Source organism: Cryptomeria japonica, chromosome 1 (genome assembly GCF_030272615.1).
Source record: "Cryptomeria japonica chromosome 1, Sugi_1.0, whole genome shotgun sequence".
NCBI lineage: Eukaryota > Viridiplantae > Streptophyta > Pinopsida > Cupressales > Cupressaceae > Cryptomeria > Cryptomeria japonica.
In genome coordinates this window covers 187,797,396-187,817,330 of record NC_081405.1, presented here as the reverse complement: position 1 = coordinate 187,817,330, position 19,935 = coordinate 187,797,396, and the positions used below count along the sequence as shown (strand labels likewise).

The following is a 19,935-nucleotide window of genomic DNA, read 5'->3' as shown; positions in this document are numbered from 1 at the left end:
TTATTCAAATATGTTAATGCAATTGCAAAAGCACCACAATAAAGTTGTACAAGTCAAGTGGACCCTATGCATTGGTAAAAGAAAACTAATAAAGTTATACTTGAAGTTGAACACCTAGAGGTGCTTCTTAACCACTAAAGTAGCACAACATGTATAGTTCCTAGATATTTGCTAACCTATTCTTCCAATAAGAACAAATTTCCTTCCAAAATGTGTTAATGTGATAAGAATTCAAATGCTCTTTTGCATGATTCTCATGATTTTTCATGTTTATTATCACAATGCACATGGATGGTCTCTAGCTCCCTATCAACATTTAGCTTCATCTTTATACCATCATAATGATCTCTCCATTTGGCCACATAATGGTAAACTTGACATCATGCATTGGTTATTTCTGCTTTGAAGCTATTGATTAGCCTCCTAAGTGCAAAATGAAAAGGCTAATAATGGTTCTCTAACATATTTGGAGCCTACATTAGATGAGCAAGATAATCTTGATGTGTGGAAATCAATAATTATGATACTTCTCCTACTACTAGATCAATTGCTTTCATTGTTAGTAGCTTTATGTTTTTTTCTTTGAAAATATTGTTTAAGACCATATCTTACGTAAACTACAGGTTCTAACTTTCTCCACCCATGTTTTTTAAAGAGAATGTATATTTTAATAATTTATACAATTAATATAAATCATACTATTTTTAAAAATAAATCAATAAATCCATTTTTAATAATATATTTTAAAAAATTGTTACGATTACTACTAAAATCGTATGCATATGTTTGTGTTGTCAATAGTAGTTGAAGGTAGACTACCTTTGTGTTGTCATAACAGTAAGTGAAGGACAAACAGATAGATAAGTTTGGTGGACGTCTACTAATAGTTCAAATAAACAAGAAATTGATTCGAGCCTAGGAAACCAAACGTTATGAACTAACTTTGTCACAGAGGAATCTTCGATTTAATCAAACGTGGCTTGTAGGAGTTGAAAATTTGTCACAGAATCCAACAAAACTTGTTATAAAAGGCCATCGAAGGCTCTTTGGTGGTATACAATCCTTGCAATGGCTCTTTTGTCTGTTTCCCCTCTGTTTTGAGCTCATGCTTAAAATCTCCACCCAACCATCATGTCAAGCTTTTCAATAAAAAAATTCCAAACCTGAGCAGGAGCAGGCTTAATCCCTTCATTAATAAGGCTACGACCACCAGTGTTGAAACTCCAACCAGGCGCACAGGCAATCATCACCCCAACTTGTGGGACGATAATTTTATAAAACCTATTCAAGAGCAATCTTGTGAGGTAAGCTGAATTCATTTTATGTCATTTCTACATTATTTTCTTCTCTGTGTAGTTTTTAACATGATCATATGAACAAGAGTGTCAAAATTTTACAGGATTCTCATCACAAGGAGAGTGCTGAGAGGCTTATTGCAGAGATCAAGGACATGTTCAATGAAATGCCCACAGCAAAAAGTGGTAAATCTTGTGCAGAGAACGCTTTTGAGCGCCTTGTGATGGTGGATAAAGTTCAACGCCTTGCAATAGATAGGCACTTCAAAAATGAAATAACCCAAGCACTTGATTATGTTTACAGGTTTGTTAAAATCTTATAATAAAAATAGTACATTGGCTAAGTTTGCTCTGCAAAAGCTAACATTGATGTGATTGTTATATGAATAAAATAAAATAATTTGTTAGCAGATATTGGAGTGATTGCCCTAGAGATCTGAATACCGCAGCCTTGGGACTTCGAATCCTTCGACTGAACAGATATCCCGTTTCTTCAGGTGATTAACACCTGCTTGTAATGGCTGTTTCTTTATTGGTTATGTTTTCATTCCTCTCGTTTCTTTCATATTGTTTAAGTTTTCATTTGTGCATGCAGATGTGTTAAGACACTTCAAAGGAAATGATGGGCAGTTCTTGTGTCCGTCAACTCAATCAGAGGAAGAGAAGATAGGAAGTATTCTTAACCTTTATAGAGCTTCCTTAATTGCTTTTCCAGGGGAGAATATTATGGACGAGGCTAAAGCCTTTGCAACAACATATTTGAATCAAGCTCTACAGAGGACTGATATCAGTTCCATTCTTTCACGAGAGGTGATGGTAACCAGAAGCTCTAGTTTTAGCAATAGAGAATCATTTTCATTTAAAACCTAACATAATATGTTAACACGCAGATAAAGTACAAGATGGAGTACGGCTGGCACACAAATCTGCCCAGGATCGAAGCAAGGAATTACATGGACATATATGGCGAAAACACATCATGGACGGAGTAATGGCATTACTTTTCAACATAGTTTTTCTTTTTACCTCTCATGATTATCCACGGCTTATTCATTAATAAAAAGTTTAACCTTTTATCTCTGATTTTCAGGTTTTCTGGTAATAAAGAAATTCTAAATCTGGCTAAACTGGACTTCAATATCATGCAGTCAGTCCATCGGCAAGAGCTTCAATCAATATTACAGTAAGTTACATTTATTATGAGTGGATATCAGATCATGAGGTGAAAGTACACGGCAACTATGTTAGAGCAATTAAAATATGTGAGACTCTTATATAGAATTTTTAATTTTTAAGTCTTTAAAGCCCTTTCCTTGGCAAGCTCCCTCATACAATGTTTCGGTAAGAACTTCAATGTTTATTAATATTTTTTTATTTGTTCAGTATTTTGTGATTTGGTTTTTATAGGAAATTAAAAATTGTGTTTATGTTGTGTTTAGATGGTGGAAGGATTCAGATTTAGACAAAGTGGATTTTGCTCGTCATCGTCATGTAGAATATTTTGCGTTGGCATGTGCATATTGTATAGATGCTAAGTATTCTGCCTATAGACGTGATTTTGCAAAGCTTTGTGCTCTTGCAACCATTGTGGATGATATCTATGATACTTATGGAACTATTGAGAAGATTAAACTCTTTAATGAAGCTGTTAAGAAGTAAGTATTGTATAGGGAGAGGCTTATTATTCACACAATATTTATATTATTTGAAACAATAAAATATTAAGTGGTTGAACCTAAGTAGTCATTATTATAATTAATTAAAGTATTTCCATATACTTGATAAATATTAAATTAAAGTTCTCTATCACAGTTGTTACCTTGTGATTTACAATATATACGTGCACTAAAGTGCATGCCACTAATAAACACTAATCTAATGTTTTGGCATGTTTGTATCTTAGGTGGGATTCTTCTCTTCCAAATTGTCTTCCCAAAAATATTAAAATTGCATATAAAGCATTTTATATGGCAATAAATGAAAGTGCACAAGCAGCAAAGAAGACTCAAGGACGAGACATGCTCCCTTATTCACGCGAAGTTGTATGAATTCAAATCTATTACTCATTTCAAAATTAATATTACTTACTTCATCCCTATACCATCCATAATCTATAGAACTAAATGATTCTTGTTGATTCAATTTTCTTTTCTCTTACTAAATATCTATAAGATTTGTATGTTTGACTCTAATCCCCAAAACCAAAAAGTATGCCAACATCGATTCACTAAGTATAGCTAGTAGCATAGAAATATTTGCTGGTTTAATTGGTTGTTTGAACAAATGCTACCCTTTTTCTCACTTTCCTTCTATCTTGTTCTAATTAGAACTCACATTATAATGATATCGCAACTTTAAAAGAGGCTTCTATTTTTCTCTTTTGGATTTATTTTAAAAAGGACACTTCGTATATAGAGGGATATAATAAATTATTTTCTAAGAAAAATTAAAATTGACTATAAGTTGTGAAAATTTGTATAAATTATTTTAGGTTTTGATTTTGAACTTTAAAATTTCCTTTTATTTTTACTTTTTATATTTTAACTCATATATATATATATATAGTTTTACATAAAAAAAAACATCACTCAATATAAATGAGCTTGTTGTTTGTTTGTACAGTGGGAACATTATCTCAAAGCCCTTACAAAAGAAGCAGAGTGACTTGCTAATGGGTACATACCAAGTTTAGAAGAATATTTAGAAAATGGTGCACCAAGTTCAGGGTATTGTGTAACCATGTTGCAACCTACATTAACATTAGATTCTCTTCTTCCAGATAACATCCTTCTAGAAATGGATTATCCATCAAGGTTTAATGAACTTCTATGCTTATCCCTTAGACTGAAAGGTGACACTAGAACCTTTAAGGTATGTAATAATTTTATATTCATAATCTTAATTTTTATGCATGTCAAAAGGTGTATGTGTAAAATAAATAGAGTTAATTATATGTTCAAATAAATCTGATTATAATTCTAATAATTTGTTTTGAAGGCTGAGGCAAATCGTGGAGAATTAGTTTCAGGCATATCATGCTATATAAAAGACCATCTTGGATCTAGCGAGGAAGATGCATTGGATTACCTTAAAGATTTGTTGCAAAAGAGACTCAAAGAATTAGATTGGGAGTATTTGAAACCCAATAATGTTCCAGCTATAAGCAAGGACCATGCTTATAATATCGCAAGAAGTTACCAACTTCTTTATAAAGAGAGAGATGGCTTCACCAATTCTAATAAAGATATAAAAGATCTAGTCTCTCAAATCCTATTAGAACCAGTGCCAATGTAATCTTTTATATTGAAAATATAACTTATTATCTTATTTTTATATTTTAAGGCCTCATATAATAAGGTGTTCCATTTTTTTTTAATTATGTCAAGTTATCTAAAATTAATATAAAAACACACATTTTAGCTCAAATATTTCACACGATTGTATTTTTTATAAAAAAAATGAATTGTATAAATTTTATCATATTTTTCAAGAAAATTTATAATCATTTAAAAATGTTCTTGTCGCTTAAGTGGGTGACACCTAAATATGTGGCACCTCAATGTGTTCACTCTTAGTTTACTAAGCATGATTTTTATCCATCTTTTGAAACCATTTGTGTGTCATGTTATTCTTAAATTATTGTATCATTGTTTATTTTCCATATGTAATTTTGGATGGGACTCGATGTAATTGTGTTTTGAAGGTTGTCATATGTCATCTATAGTTGTCTTAATAGATAATGTTATATTAAATAATTTTATATATTTTTCATGATTAGAATTTTATTCAGTTTTGAGGAATTAATATTGCCATGATGACAAATATATAAATGGTCCTGAATTATAATCCTATAAGTGGCTAGAGAATAAATGAATTTGCATGATACTTGTCTTGTGCAGCTTTTTTCCACTAGTTGGGTGACAAAATGTTTTATAATAATTGTTATGGACATTTTGTGGTAGTATTATTGTCTTTGTATTTGTTTTCGGTGCAAAATTCTTCTCTAAAAAAATTCTAATTGTCTACTTTGTTTTCTTTCTAATAATAAGTTTATATTTTTATAATAAATAAGGCCAATGTATGGTACAAGGAATGCATTTTGATAGTCTTTAGAATGCTAAATTTTCTTTGAAAAATACATTAGTTGATTATATTTTACTTGAAATATCAATAAATATATTTATAATTATTTTTCTAACAATGCTACTAAGGTATGTGTGTAAATTGTTAAATAGGGAAGACAAACGAAGCTTGATTCATGAAGATGAGATAGCATTGTGTGCAATGAAATGTGATTCCTAAATGGACTAAAATGGCATTAAAACACTCAAGACAAGGCCAAAAGGAGGTCAAACCATAGCAAAATCCATTATAAACATGGTATGTTTATCTCCTTTCTGCAACAATTTCCCTAGCGATGTTGAATTTGATGTGTGCTCACAATTTTTGTAGGATAAGGTTTATCAAAGCTTCAAGTTGCATGTAGCTGAAATGTGTGAGAATGAGAGAAAAATGGCTAAGTGAAGTGTTTGAATGAGGGGAGATGGATTTGAGGGCTATGATTGAATGCATGAGTTCAACCGTGAAGGTTCACATGGTCTTCATACTGCATGAGAGGTTTCCAAGTGGAAACCTAGGAGAGGTGGTTGGAAAATGGGACCCTTTGAGTATGGGAGAGATACTTCAATAAAGGCATTTATTGTCCCCATTCTCCAAATACATGGGGAGTACGAATAAAGAATTTTGTATAAAATCTTGAATGTGACAAGTGGGGAAGGGAGGCCATTTATGGCAAGGGGTTGATTCTCTCATAATCCAATAGATTGAAAAGTGAAAATTATTGAGGATTTGACGTTTTGAGAGAGAAATGAGAAGAATTAAAATCTATTTGAATTATATGTGGAGAAAAGGGGAAAAGGTGAATTAAATTAAACAAATGTGGGGATTTAAATAATTTAATAGATGAAGGGCTAAGGGGTATATTGGATAGGTGAATTAATTAAACCATTTCAGCTAGGAGGGTAGGCTAGGAAAATGGAAGAATAATTGATAATTAATTAAATAATTATAAATAATTTAATTATTGATATAGTAGGGATAGGTGAATAAGAGGTATAAATTGACCAAATGTGAATGGTCAATTTTGGTTAAAATAACATTGTTTTAAAGAAAATAAAAAATATGATCAATGTGAAGAGAATTAGATGGAGAGATGCCCCAACATGGTGGAAATAGAGGAAGAATAAGGTAAGTGATTCCCCCTAGAGAGGCTGGACAAGAAAAGGGGGCTTGAGTGGCCTCTTGATACACGAAAAACATACACTAGGGATACAAGACAAAAAGAGGAAGGCATGGAGAAATATAGAGGAAGAAAGGAGATGACTAGAAGAAAGATGAAAGAAAATGGAGGCAATAGAAATAAATGGTGCAAAAAATAGTGGACATAGGGAGAAACAACATCGAAAGTGGAATCTAGGGGGGGCTATAAGAATAAAAAATGAATTTTTACTCTTCATTTTAATCACAATCAATTCAAAACTAAGAGATTTGTAAGATGTATCTTGTTATGTTTTTACCCTATGATCTTGGTCCGCGTTTGGGAGATTGGGATCTTGCATGTGTTGGACCTAGGTTATGAACACTAGATCTCTAGAAAGGGGGTATATACCTATGGAACCACATGAAGAGTTTATTGTTTAATTTGTAAGTGATAACATTATTAATAATTTATTAGTAGGTTGGGTAACTTGGAATTCACCTAATCAAGATAAAGAATATGTTGTTGTATGCCTCAATTGGATGGACCCAAGGAAATGGTTTTTGGGATCCTAGATTAGGAAGACCGTTGGACCAGTATAACCGATATCCCTTGAGTGACTCCAAGGTGGAGACGTATACCACATGAGGATAGCATGTGATGACACTCTACCTCACATGTGTCCATTATCCATATGCCTTGTTGTTGATTGTGCCTTTGGAGGTTGATTGCTTTGATTTAGCCATGTGATGTATTTTGATGTTATATTCTTATATTGGAGTTTTGTAGTGTCATGTTGTATCCTATGGTTGTTAGGTGTCAAATTAGGTCTTGAGTGTAAGTTGGAACCTTATGTCATCTCCTAGCATGGGGGTGGTTTTATGCCTTCTACCATTGGGATATTCTTCTTGGATGTTAGCATGCATGGATTTGGATCTATAGTATTTGATCATGAGTTTGGATCCTTGGAGCATATTTATGTAATCAGAATTGAAATCATGTGTTATGAAATATGGAAATATAAAGAAGACTATGTAATCAATGTATTGAGAACATGTATTATATAACATGTAGTAGGATGATTTCTGAATGAAATGTATTGAATAAGATTGTTGTACAAGTAGATATTCTATTGTAGATGTTGTTATTGATTAGAAAGGAATTAAATAATTTAGAGATATGCATGTTATGTCTTGAGTATATCTTGCGGATAGTAGTGATTATGTTAATTAACATATATGCCTTGATTTGAAAGATGTTAATCTCCAATGTTAGATATCTTGAGATATGGAATATGGCTCTTTATTATGTGGTTGTCCTATGGTGCTGATTTCTATGTATTAGAGATGTTACCATATTATGATGTCTTGTAAATGAGGAATATGAATATGTGTCTATGTAACTTGTATTATTAAGATGGGATGTAGCAAAGAGATTATGTGCTTGCTCCATGTTCTTGATATAGAATAATTATGCTATTGTTATAAGATGAGGTATTGGTATATGGTTCATATTATAGATATGTTTATCATGTTGAGAATCAAATCCTATGTTTAAATTAGGAGATTGAAATATTAGATTGTATTTATTCTTGTAGAATCATATGACTCTCGAACTTGTTTAGTAGATTGAAATCCTATTTGGATGTAGATAAGTACTCATTGCTATGGATAGTATTCTTGATGTGTTAAGTGTTCAAATGAGTAAAGACGGGTATTAGAAACATTCGATTGGTGCTTAAAAATGAACCTTAGAAAGACTATGGAAGGGAATAGAGTTATGCATATGTGTTAATGTTTTATCATAGTTGCATGGGAAATAAATATTTAGTTGAATGATAGTATATGGTTTTCTAGATGGATATGGGATGTGTTAGTTTAATGTCAAGTAGTGATGTTGAGATACCCTAGGGAATGGAGATGCATTATATGGTTTTATTATGTAGTAATGTTAATGATTAAATCGATGTTTCGCTTGCATAATATGATTCTATGGTTATGTTCCTGTTGATTTATGTATTCATGTATATAGTTAACGATGCATTGATGAATAATAGTAGTAACATTGCATTAATAAATATTAATAGTAATAGCATAGTTGTAATGGTTATCTTAAAAGAACAAAAAAATTATCTCTTTTTGTTAGTAGATTTTGGTTTATTTCTCTAGGGTATTTTGGTGGGCATTACATGTTGGAAATTGACACTCAATTGGTTGGTTTCACTATGTTGTCATTGATGGAAGCATGGTATTGTGTTTCAACTTCATGTTTTAGTTCTATGGTGTACCGACAGGCACTTCACAGATACTACACCGGCACCGGAAGGACAGAAGGATTTCTTTTGTTACCGGCAATGCAGGCCAACATGGTTTAGTAAATAATTATCTGTATTGAAGGCTGAGATATCTTGGATCCGGCATTGACAATTGGTTTTAATGTTTATGCATTTTTTATTATTTGGCCGATATGTAATCTAATATTGTATATATCTTTGTAAGTTGACATAAGGCACGTAAATTTGTATACGGAATGTAGGATAGTTTGATAGATCATTTTGATAGACATATACAAGAGACATGTATAAAATATTATGGTTATGCAAATGTAATATGATGTAAAATATATCAAAGAGATCATGTATGTGAGGAAATTTATGTAAGTGTTATTATGGTAAAGGGTTTAGGGTTTCGAACCAGAACAAACAGAGCTTAAACCAGAACTGTATTCTTGTTGGAAACCAATAACACTAAGAGGGGGGGTGAATCAGTGTTATACCAGAATAAAAGATTTTAGCTTTAACAAAACATACATACACCAACCAGTATACCGGTATAGACATAATTGAAATAAGTAATGCAACCAATAAGCCAAACATATAAATGAGAACCATACCACGCAAATTTATACATGGAAAACCTCAATGAGGAAAAACCACGGTGGGATTTGTGACCCACAATATCAATTCACAGGCCATATGAAGAGATATTACAATATATGTTGGGCCTGCACTTGTAGGAAGGCTTACATCCTAGAGCACACTGCTCATTACAAAAGGAGTCTCATTGACTACATAATAATCTAAACTACAATCCGAAGAATAGTGAACTGCTTAGTATAGCATCTCCTATGCCAAAATACAGTTCCAGTTTAATCTATGTATGTTCCAGTTAAAACTTCAATACCAGAATAACCCTTACAATGAATTCCTCACATACAGAGTCTCTCTGATATATTTTGTATTACATTATATATCCATAACCATAAATATCCATTCATTTTTCTATCTATGCATATACTATATATACCCTATACAAATTTATTCCTTATGTCGGCTTACAAGGATATATATAATTACATAATACATGTCGGCATTGTAACATAAATGAATAAGCATTAAACAAGTTGTCGATGCCGGATCCAAGATGTTTCAGCCTTCAATACCGATATCCTTTAACATACCATGTCGGCATGCATTGTCGATGACCAAAAATATCTTCTATCTTGCCGGTACCAGTGTAGAGTCTGTGCAGTGCCTGTCGGTATACCATATGAAGCCTGAACCCAAAAACATGTTGCCATCAATGACAACATAATGAAACTTAACCAGTAGAGTGTCAATTGCCAACAATCTCCCGCTTTGGCATTGATGGCAACACTCATGTAAAAGATGGTCATAGTTTCAACTGTTGGTTTCATCCTACCCTGCTCCTTCTGAGATGAATATGCAAAATTCTCCAATACTCCAAAATTCCAAGAACTCTGTAATTCCCTCTAATGTATGTAACCCTTCATTCTTTTCCACTATGAAACCTTTCATTCTTTTTCACATGTATACTACTCCCCCTTTGACATCAATGCCCAAAAATTATAAAAATAAATGTCAAAGAATGATAACTGTACACTGAATATATCCCCAAAAAAGAAATGTCTTACCAGAGTGTGACCAATTTCAAGATTTTCAGGTAAGCTTTCTCTAATAATTTGACATAAGTATCCCAACCAGTTTTGAGTGTGCCAGAGATAGATACAAGTCCACTCAGTAAATATGCAAGTGAATCTTTCTCATTAACTTATGCTGGTGTGGGCTTACCAAGTATATCCATGCATTCCCTCTTATGAACACCAAGTGAATCCAATCTTAGACTTACCAAACCTCTGAGACTTCTGGCTCTCTGAATGATCTTATCTCTTTCTTTTTCAAGAGTAGAAATTTGATTCTCCAAAGTTAAAATTTCTCCATCTATAGATGTGGTCAGTGAAATTAGTCCATCAAAAGAGTTAGCAATATTAGCAATTTTGTCTTGTACCTCTTTTATCTTTTCATCCACTTTTTATATAAGAATCTCTATATTGCAACATACCTTGTATATATTAGTACTTTGTTTCAAAGAATTTTCTATCAAAATTAACTTCTCCTCAATATTTTTCATCTCTCTGTCAATGATCTAATCAAAAGTGACTTTCTTAGCCAAAGTGAATTTTTCAAGTGCTAGACGGTTAGAGATCTGTTGTAATGATTGAAAATTTTTAGAGATGTGTTTTGTTATTATCTTAAGCTTTCCAGAAGGGCTCCCTTCATTCTCAACCTTACATTCCGGGACCAATTTGTGCAAAACAGTTATGGATTGATCTATAATCCCTTTGTTTGTGGTTCCTTCCTTCATCAGTTTCTGAGAATCCATCATCATCAATTATGTGGGACTCATCTCTGTGATGTTTTTCTTTTCCACTAGAGAAGTGTCAATTATCAATAATGATATGTTAGCAACCAGTTCCCTACCAGATTCCCCTGTTTTCTCTGGTGATTTATCCTTTATTACCTCCTCACTTGCACTGGTGGCTTCGCCACTTGGTGCAATCTGTGCAACTGTTGGTTCCTCTCTAGGAATAGTATCCTCAACCTGTACATTAGTATCCAGAGGAAAAGTGTCCTCAATGTTAATATCCTATACAATGTTATGTGCATTAACTGGTGTCTCTGTATTTGTCTGTGCATTTGGCTCAATTTCCACTATCTTGATATTCTTCCAAATTGAGGGTGGAGTACCCATAATTCCTTTACCTTTCCCTTCAACTGGTGTATCTACAGTAACAGTCTTTATCTTTGGTGAGTGAAGAATCCTCTATTCTCTCCCAAAGATTTTATCCAATCCTTACGTGTTACCTTTATTATCTCATTCATCCTTCCTAACATCGGGCTATTTATTCTATGTTTGTTGTTAAATAATTTCCTATCTGTAGCCTCAATTGTCTTCTCCATCTCATCTGGAGTTATAGTAACACATATAGCTAAGAGTTCTTGTATCTTAATGCGTTTGTCTTCTTGCATTGCAGATAACCTTCTAGCATCTAATATGTTGTATAGCTCTGTCGGTATTTGATTTTCTATTTCAATTAATGCTTTCTTATAGATGTCTAAATATAGAAAAATTTCTTCTTGTACCTCTCTTTGTTCATTAACTATAAATGTATCATAATAAGACTTAACATTATTTAGTATCCCATCCTTATTTATTTCATCTACAATTTTAGCACAAGCCTTAGGCGAAATAATTGTTACATTACCAGTCTCTAGTGCTAATTCAGTGTCACTCTCCTTCCTCCTTCTGGCAGTACCAAATGCAACTGATGGTGTAGCCTTGGGTTCCTACTTATGTGTTGATACTTTGATGGTGACTTTCCTAATCGGTTGTCTCTTTGGTTCCACTTTAGATTCTTCTAGTTTCTTCCTTACAACCCTTTTGAAAGCTAAAGGTGTCTTGAATCATCAATCTCAAAATCTGCACCCACGGGTTCAATGTGAACTATCGGATCCTTCCTCTTTCTCCCTTTCTCCAGGACAGCATCAATGAGTGCCTTAATTTCCTTAGAAACCTTCTGTACAAACTTGTTTGCCTTACCTTCTTGTTTTTCCCTCTTCTTCCGGTTGAACTCAATTTCAACCTCAAAAGTCTTTTGCTATGTTGTTCCACAAGGTTTTTTTGCTTCATCTATTTCTGCATCTATTAGAATATTTGCATAAGCATCAAGGATTAATGCATCCACCTCATATCCCATTTCCTCTATCCAAATATTTTGGGGCTTAACTTCCTCCATGAGAGTCACATCCCTCTTAACCATGAAACAAATATCGGTAGAGTATTTCTCTACCATTTGCTCAGGTATCCTTATTCTAGACCTCATAGATTTTTGAAAAGCCTTGAAGTAACCCCATACCTTGTCATCTCTAAGACTTCCCAATGCAGCAATTGATTGCTTAAGTTGTCTTCCTACTGGGATGTCAAAAGCCCATTGCTTCCTTCCAAAACTGGGAGTATCATTTAGAAAGTATAACATTAAGCACACTAACAGATTTCCATACCGGAAGCTACCCTTCTTCTCAACTTTAATCCTACCTAAATTGATCAATAACTCGTCAAGCATCCAGTCACAGAGATCTAACTCGATATTTTCTCTCATCATTCTATAAGCGGCCAAAATACATGAACTGGAAACTAAATTCAGTCAGTTAGACTTAGTTATCTTGTAACCTATGATCATGCTGCCAAATTTGATGTTGGTGTCAGTGATAGTGTTCACCTTCATTCATCTCTTGTCTAATGTAGCATCGGTGATCTTCCTTACTAATTCATTTGATACTTTCTTATTTGGGTGTTGCCCTGTTGATGGTAAACCAGTAATTGCCCGAATGGCTTCCTTAGTGATTTTGTAGGGTTGGTCTAGCCATATGAATTCCCCATGTACTCTGCTTAATACATATCTGACAATCTCATCCTTGGATTCTAGAATATCCAGAATATTCATGAACCCTAGATCTTCGATGTGTTTATATGCCGGTTTGATTTTACCAGATTCTCCAATGAGTTCATTCATATACATCCCCCTGATTTTGGAGTACCTAAGTCCTCTATATGACAATGAATATAAGCCCTAACATCTTCTACATATACCACTCCCTTCGAGACGCGAGAAAATGCTCCAACAGAATCTTCCCTGGTAGCCACATGTGGATACGGTTTGAAAATTGGCCTAGGGTAGTCCTTAATTTCTACTACAGTTGGATTTGCAAAAAAAATAGGAGTAGAAGATGATCCCGATTCCATGATTCAAGAAAAATACCTTTAGAATTTTGTCGGTGTAAACCTCTTATCAAATCCTTCCAGATGTCGATGTGATCATTCAAGATAAAATCTGATCGTCTCTGAATAGTTTTGATTGCACTAAGTTGCTCTGAATTGCTTCGAAATCGCTCTGAATGTTGGGTGATTAATAATGAAGTGTAATCAACCTTTTATCCATCGAGAAAAACCTAATTTGATGTTGACATAAATGATTGTCAGTGAATGATATCAGATCTCACTCTGAATATATCAATGCCGGATAATCCTTTCCAATATCTGGAACATCTTCCAGAATCTCCTCGAGAGGCATATGCATCATTTTTAATGAAATTTGCCTACCCCTAAGGCATCTACCTTAGTTACCAGATGAGATCACTGTAGGTGCAGGAGTAGTCTCTTCTGTCGGATAGGTAACTGGGACATTCCCTTCTAATGATTTCTCTTCAGTCTTTCTGACCCATCTCTGAGTATGATCTTGCCAGATTTCATTAACCTTCTCTTTTCCTTTATCATTTATTCTTCCATTGCCAATTGGTGGATTTTTGCTTCTACAAAACTTAGCAATATGTCTGACTTCATTGCATGCATAACATGTAACATTGTTCTTTTGAATTGCCTTGCTAAAAGCGGTGAAATTACTTGGCATGCACTGATTAGCCATATGTCCAAATGTTCCACAAGCATATCATTTTACATTCATTCTACAATCTTTTATCTTATGACCAATTTTATTGCATTTAGAACATTTACCGAGAGCAGAATCAGGGTTCTGATTTGCTCTGTTACTGCATTGCCTAGCCATGTGACCAAATCTATTGCAAATGAAACATCTACCATTGAATTTATAAGCATTGAATTGCCTTACCGATGTCTTATGGTTTTGATCTTCATTAGCAGTACCAGAACTCTGTCCTTGCTCAAATCCAAGTCCACCGAAGTCTCCAATTTGCCTCTATTTCTTCAGTAACTCATCAAGCTATGCTGAGCTGATCTTGAATTTTTCTTTGTACTCACTTGCAGCAGTTAAATCATCTCTTAGTATTGTCATTTGTCTCTCAGGATCTTTCTCATTTCTTCGATATTGTACCAATTAGACCTTAATATCTCATTTTCATGAGTCAACCTACCACATTCTTCAAATTTGTTCTTTAGGAATACAACAAGATTTTCTTCCTTTTTCTTTTTGTCCTCAATATCCTTGGATAACCTCATAGTCATAGTTTGCATTTCATTCTTCATAACCATGTTCTCCTGACTTAATTCCTGACATTGTTCCTTAAGTGCACCTTCGTCATCTTGATTTTACAAAAGTTCCTTCCTCCTAGCTTGAACAGATGAAAATCTCTCTTGTAGGACAAGAATAAATTCTTGAGTAGAATTCAACTCATCTTGTGACTTTAAGTTCTTCAATCTTTCAACATCATAATCTCGAAGTGCCATCTCAAGTTGTTTCTCCAAATCCATATTTAATGATTCCAGTTCAGGATCTTCCTCAAGCTGTTAAACTTCCTCCGAGGCAAAAGGATCTGATACCAATTCTTGGAAACCAATAACACTGAGAGGGGGGGTGAATCAATGTTATACCAGAATTAAAGATTTTAACTTGAACAAAACATACATACACCAACCGGTATACCGGTATAGATAGAATTGAAAGAAGTAATGCAGCCAATAAGCCAAACATATAAATGAGAACCATAACACATAGATTTATACATGGAAAACCTCAATGAGGAAAAACCACAGTGGGATTTGTGACCCATGATATCAAATCACTAGCCATATGAAGAGATATTACAATATATAATGGGGAAGGCTTACAGCCTAGAGCACACTGCTCATCACAAAAGGAGTCTCATTGACTACATAATAATCCAAACTACAATCTAGAGAATACTGAACTGCTTAGTATAGCATCTACTATGCCAGAATACAGTTCTGGTTTAAGCTCTATCTATTTTGGTTAAAACCTTAGTACCAGAATAACCCTTACAATGAATTCCTCACATACATAGTCTCTCTGATATATTTTGTATTACATTACATCCATAACCATATATATCCATTCATTTTTCTATCTATGCATATCCTATATATACCCTACAAATTTATGCTTTATGTTGGCTTACAAGGATATATATAATTACATAATACATGTCAGTCTTATCACATAAATGAATAAGCATTAAACAAGTTGTCTATGCTGGATCCAAGATGCGTTGACCTTCAATACCGATATCCTTTATCATACCATGTCGGCCTGCATTGTCGATGACCAAATAAATCTTCTATCCTGCCACTGTCGGTGTAGAGTCTGTGAATTGCCTGTCAGTATACCATATGAAGCCTAAACCCAAAAACATGTTTCCATCAATGACAACATAATGAAACTTAACTCGTAGAGTATCAATTGCCAACAATTCTGGCATAGAAGATGTTATCTTAGCAGTTCACACTTCTCTAGATTGTAGTCTGGAATTTTATGTAGTCAGTGAGGCTCCTTTTGTGATTGAGCAGTGTGCTCTAGACTGTAAGCCTTCCTACAAGTGTAGGCCCCTCAAATTTTGTAATATCTCTTCATATGGCTAGCGGATTGATATTGCAGGTCACAAATCCCACCATGGTTTTTTCCTCTTTGAGGTTTTCCATCTATAAATTTGTGTGTTATGGTTCTCATTTATGTGATTGGCTTATTGGTTGCTTTACTTCTTTCAATTTTGTATGTACCTGTATACCGGTTGGTGTATGCGTGTTTTAATAAGGCTAAAACTTATCATTTTGGTATAACACTGATTCACCCCCCCCCCCCCCCCCCTCTCAGTGTTATTGGTTTCCAACAATTGGTATCAGAGCCTTGTGCCTCAGAGGAAGTTTAACAACTTGAGGAAGATCCTGAAACCGGAATCCATGGATATGGCTTTAGAGAAGCAACTTGAGATGGAACTTGAAGATTATGATGCTGAAAGGTTGAAGAACTTAAAGCTACAAGATGAATTGAATTCTGCTAAGAAATTCATTCTTGTCCTACAAGAGAGGCTATCATCTATTCAAGCTAGGAGGAAGGAATTTTTTCAAAGTCAGGATGATGAAGAGAAAGATGCACTTAAGGAACAATGTCATAAATTGAGTCAAGAGAACATGGTTATGAAAAATAAAATGCAAGATATAACTATCAAGATGTCTAAGGAGATTGAGGACAAAAAGAAGAAGGAAGAAAATCTTTTTGTATCCCTGAAAAACAAATTTGAAGAATGTGGTAGGTTGGTTCATGAAAATGATATGTTGAGAACTAATTTAGTACAATCCCAGAGTAATGAACAAGAGCTTGAGAGACAAATGATAATTCTGAGAGAAGATTTAACTACTGCAAGTGAGTACAAAGAAAAATTCAAGATTAGCTCAACACAACTTGATGAGTTATTGAAGAGACAAAGGCAGATTGGAGATTCCAGTGGACTTGAATTTGAGCAAGGATAGAGTTCTTGTACTTCTAATGAAGATCAAAACCATAAGGCACTGGTAAGGCAATTTAATGCTTATAAATTCAATGGTAGATGTTTTGTTTGCAATAGATTTGGTCACATGGCTAGGCAATGTAGAAACAGAGAAACTCAAAACCTTGATTCTGCTCCTAGTAAATGTTCTAAATGCAATAAGTTTGGTCATAAAATAGAAGATTGCAAAATGAATGTTAAATGCTATGCATGTGGAAAATTTGGACATATGGCTAATCAGTGTAGGTCAAGCAATTTCACTGGTTTTAGCAAAGAAATTCAAAGGAACAATGTTACATGTTTTGCATGTAATGAGGTTGGACATATTGCTAAGTTCTGTAGAACCTGAAATCCACTGGTTGGTAATAAAGGATCAAGTGAGAAAGGAAAAGAGAAGGTTAGTGAAATCCAGCAATATCATACTCAGAGATGGGTTAGAAAGACTAAAGAACAATCATTAGATGGGAATGTCTCGGTTACTTATCTAGTAGAAGAGGTTGCTCCTGCATCGACAACGAGCTCATCTAGTAACTAAGGAAAATGTCTTAGGGGTAGGTAAAATTCATGAAGATGTTGCATATGCCCTGGGAAGAGGATCTAGAAGATGTTCCAAATATTGGAGAAGATTATCCGGTATGGATATGTTCTGAGCGAGATCCGGTATCTTTTACCGACAGATATTTATGTCAATGAAGGATTAGGGTTTTTCTCAAAGGATAAAAAGGTTGAATTGATCTCATTATCCATCACCTTGCATTCAGAGTGATTTCAAAGAAATTTAGAGATACTAAGAGCAATCAAAGGCAATTCAAAGCAATCAGATTTTTTCTTGAGCGATCTCACTGACGTCTGGAAGAATTTGTTGGAGGTTTTCATCGAGAGCGATCAAAAGGTATTTATCTTTAAACATCAAAGAGGGATCATCATCTATTCCTATTTTGTTGCAAACCTAACTGAGGTAGAGGTCAAGGATTACCCCACTGGGCCAATTTTCAAGTGGTATCCACATGTGGCTACCCTGGAAGATTCAGTTGGAGCATTTTCTCGCGTTCCAGAGGGAGTTGTCTATGTAGAGGATATTAGGGCATATATTCACTATCACATCGAGGACTTGGGAACTTCATAAATTAAGGGCATTTATATGAGTGAGTTGAGGGGAGAATCTGGAAAGATCAAATCGGCATTCACGCATATTGAAGACCTAGGGTTTACAGACAATCAGGATATTCTAGAATTTGAGGATGAGATAATCATATATGTTCTGAGAAGAGTACATGAGGAATTTATATGGCTGAATAGACCTTGCAAAATCACTAAGGAAGCCATCCAAGAAATCACTGGTTTGCCATCGATTGGAAAACATCTAGACAAGAAAGTCTCAAATGATTCCGTGAGAAAGATCACTGGCACAACATCTGACAAAAGATCCATGAAAGTGAACACTATCACTGACACGAACATCAAATTTGGTAGCATGATCATCGGGTATAAGGTAACTCAATCAAACTGACTGAATTTTATTTCCAGTTCATACATTTTGGTTGCATACAAAATGATGAGAGAGAATGTAAAATTAGATTGATACACCCGGTTTTGGTAAGAGGCAATGGGCATTTGACATCCCGGTAGGGAGACAATTGAAACAGTCAATTGCTCCTTTAAGAAGTCAGAGAGATGATAAGGTATGGGGGTATTTCAAAGCATTCCAGAAATCTATGAGGTATAGGGTAAGGGTACCTGAGCATATTGTAGAAAAATATTCAACAGACATATGCTTCATGGTAAAGAAGGATGAGACACTTACGGAAGCAATTAAGCCCCGAAAGATTTGGATTGAAGAAATGGGCTATGAGGTGGATGCACAGACTCTTGATGCCTATGCAAAAATGTTGATTGATGCACTAATAGATGAGGCAGAGAAGCCCTGTGGTACTGTACAATAGAAAACTCAAGAGGTTGAAACAGAGTTCAACCAGAAGAAAAGAGAGAAGCAGGAAGGGAAAGCAAGAAAATTTGTGGAGAAGGTCTCAAAGGACATCAAAGCACTAATTGATGTTGTCCCAGAGAAAGGTAGAAAGAGGAAGGATCCTGAAGTTCATATTGAGCCTGTTACTGCAGAATCAAAATCTGAGGATGACACACCGTTGGCATTTAAGAGGGTTGTTATGAAGAAAACAGAGGAAAAAAAGGCAGAAGATAAGAAGAAACTGGTTAGGAAGGTTACAATCAAAATACCGACACAAAAACAAGCACCAAAAGCAACACCTTCAGCTGCATCCAGTACTGCAAAGAGGAAGAAGAAGAATGACACTATTTCTGGTAAGCTTCCACCTAAAACTTGTACAGAATTAGTAGATGAAATCACTAAAGATGGAATGTTGAAGAATGTTTAATTTTACTATGATCACTTAGAGGAGGATGAACAAAGAGAGGTAGAGGAAGCATTCCTAGTATACTTAGATATTTATAAGAAATCCTTAATAGAAATAGAAAATCAAATACCGGCTGAATTGTATAATATGTTAGATGTTAGAAGACTGTCAGCTATGTAAGAAGATAAACATATTAAAATTCAAGAGCTATTATCTATCTATGTTACTATTTCTCCAAATGAAATAAAAAAGACAATTGAGGTGGCAAACATAAAAGTTTTCAATAGCAAACATAGGATATCTAGTCTGATGCTAGGAAGAGTAAATGAAATAATAAAGGAGACTCAAAAAGCATGGGTTAAATTTCTTGGAGAAAATAGGGGATTCTTTACTTCA

The 19,935-nt window shown here is 34.3% G+C and overlaps 1 pseudogene; it reads left to right on the top strand.

Annotated features, from left to right (window-relative positions):
- The first annotated feature begins 1,068 nt into the window (after positions 1-1,068).
- Positions 1,069-4,617, top strand: LOC131066133 (alpha pinene synthase, chloroplastic-like; annotated as a pseudogene).
- Positions 4,618-19,935: the final 15,318 nt, after the last annotated feature.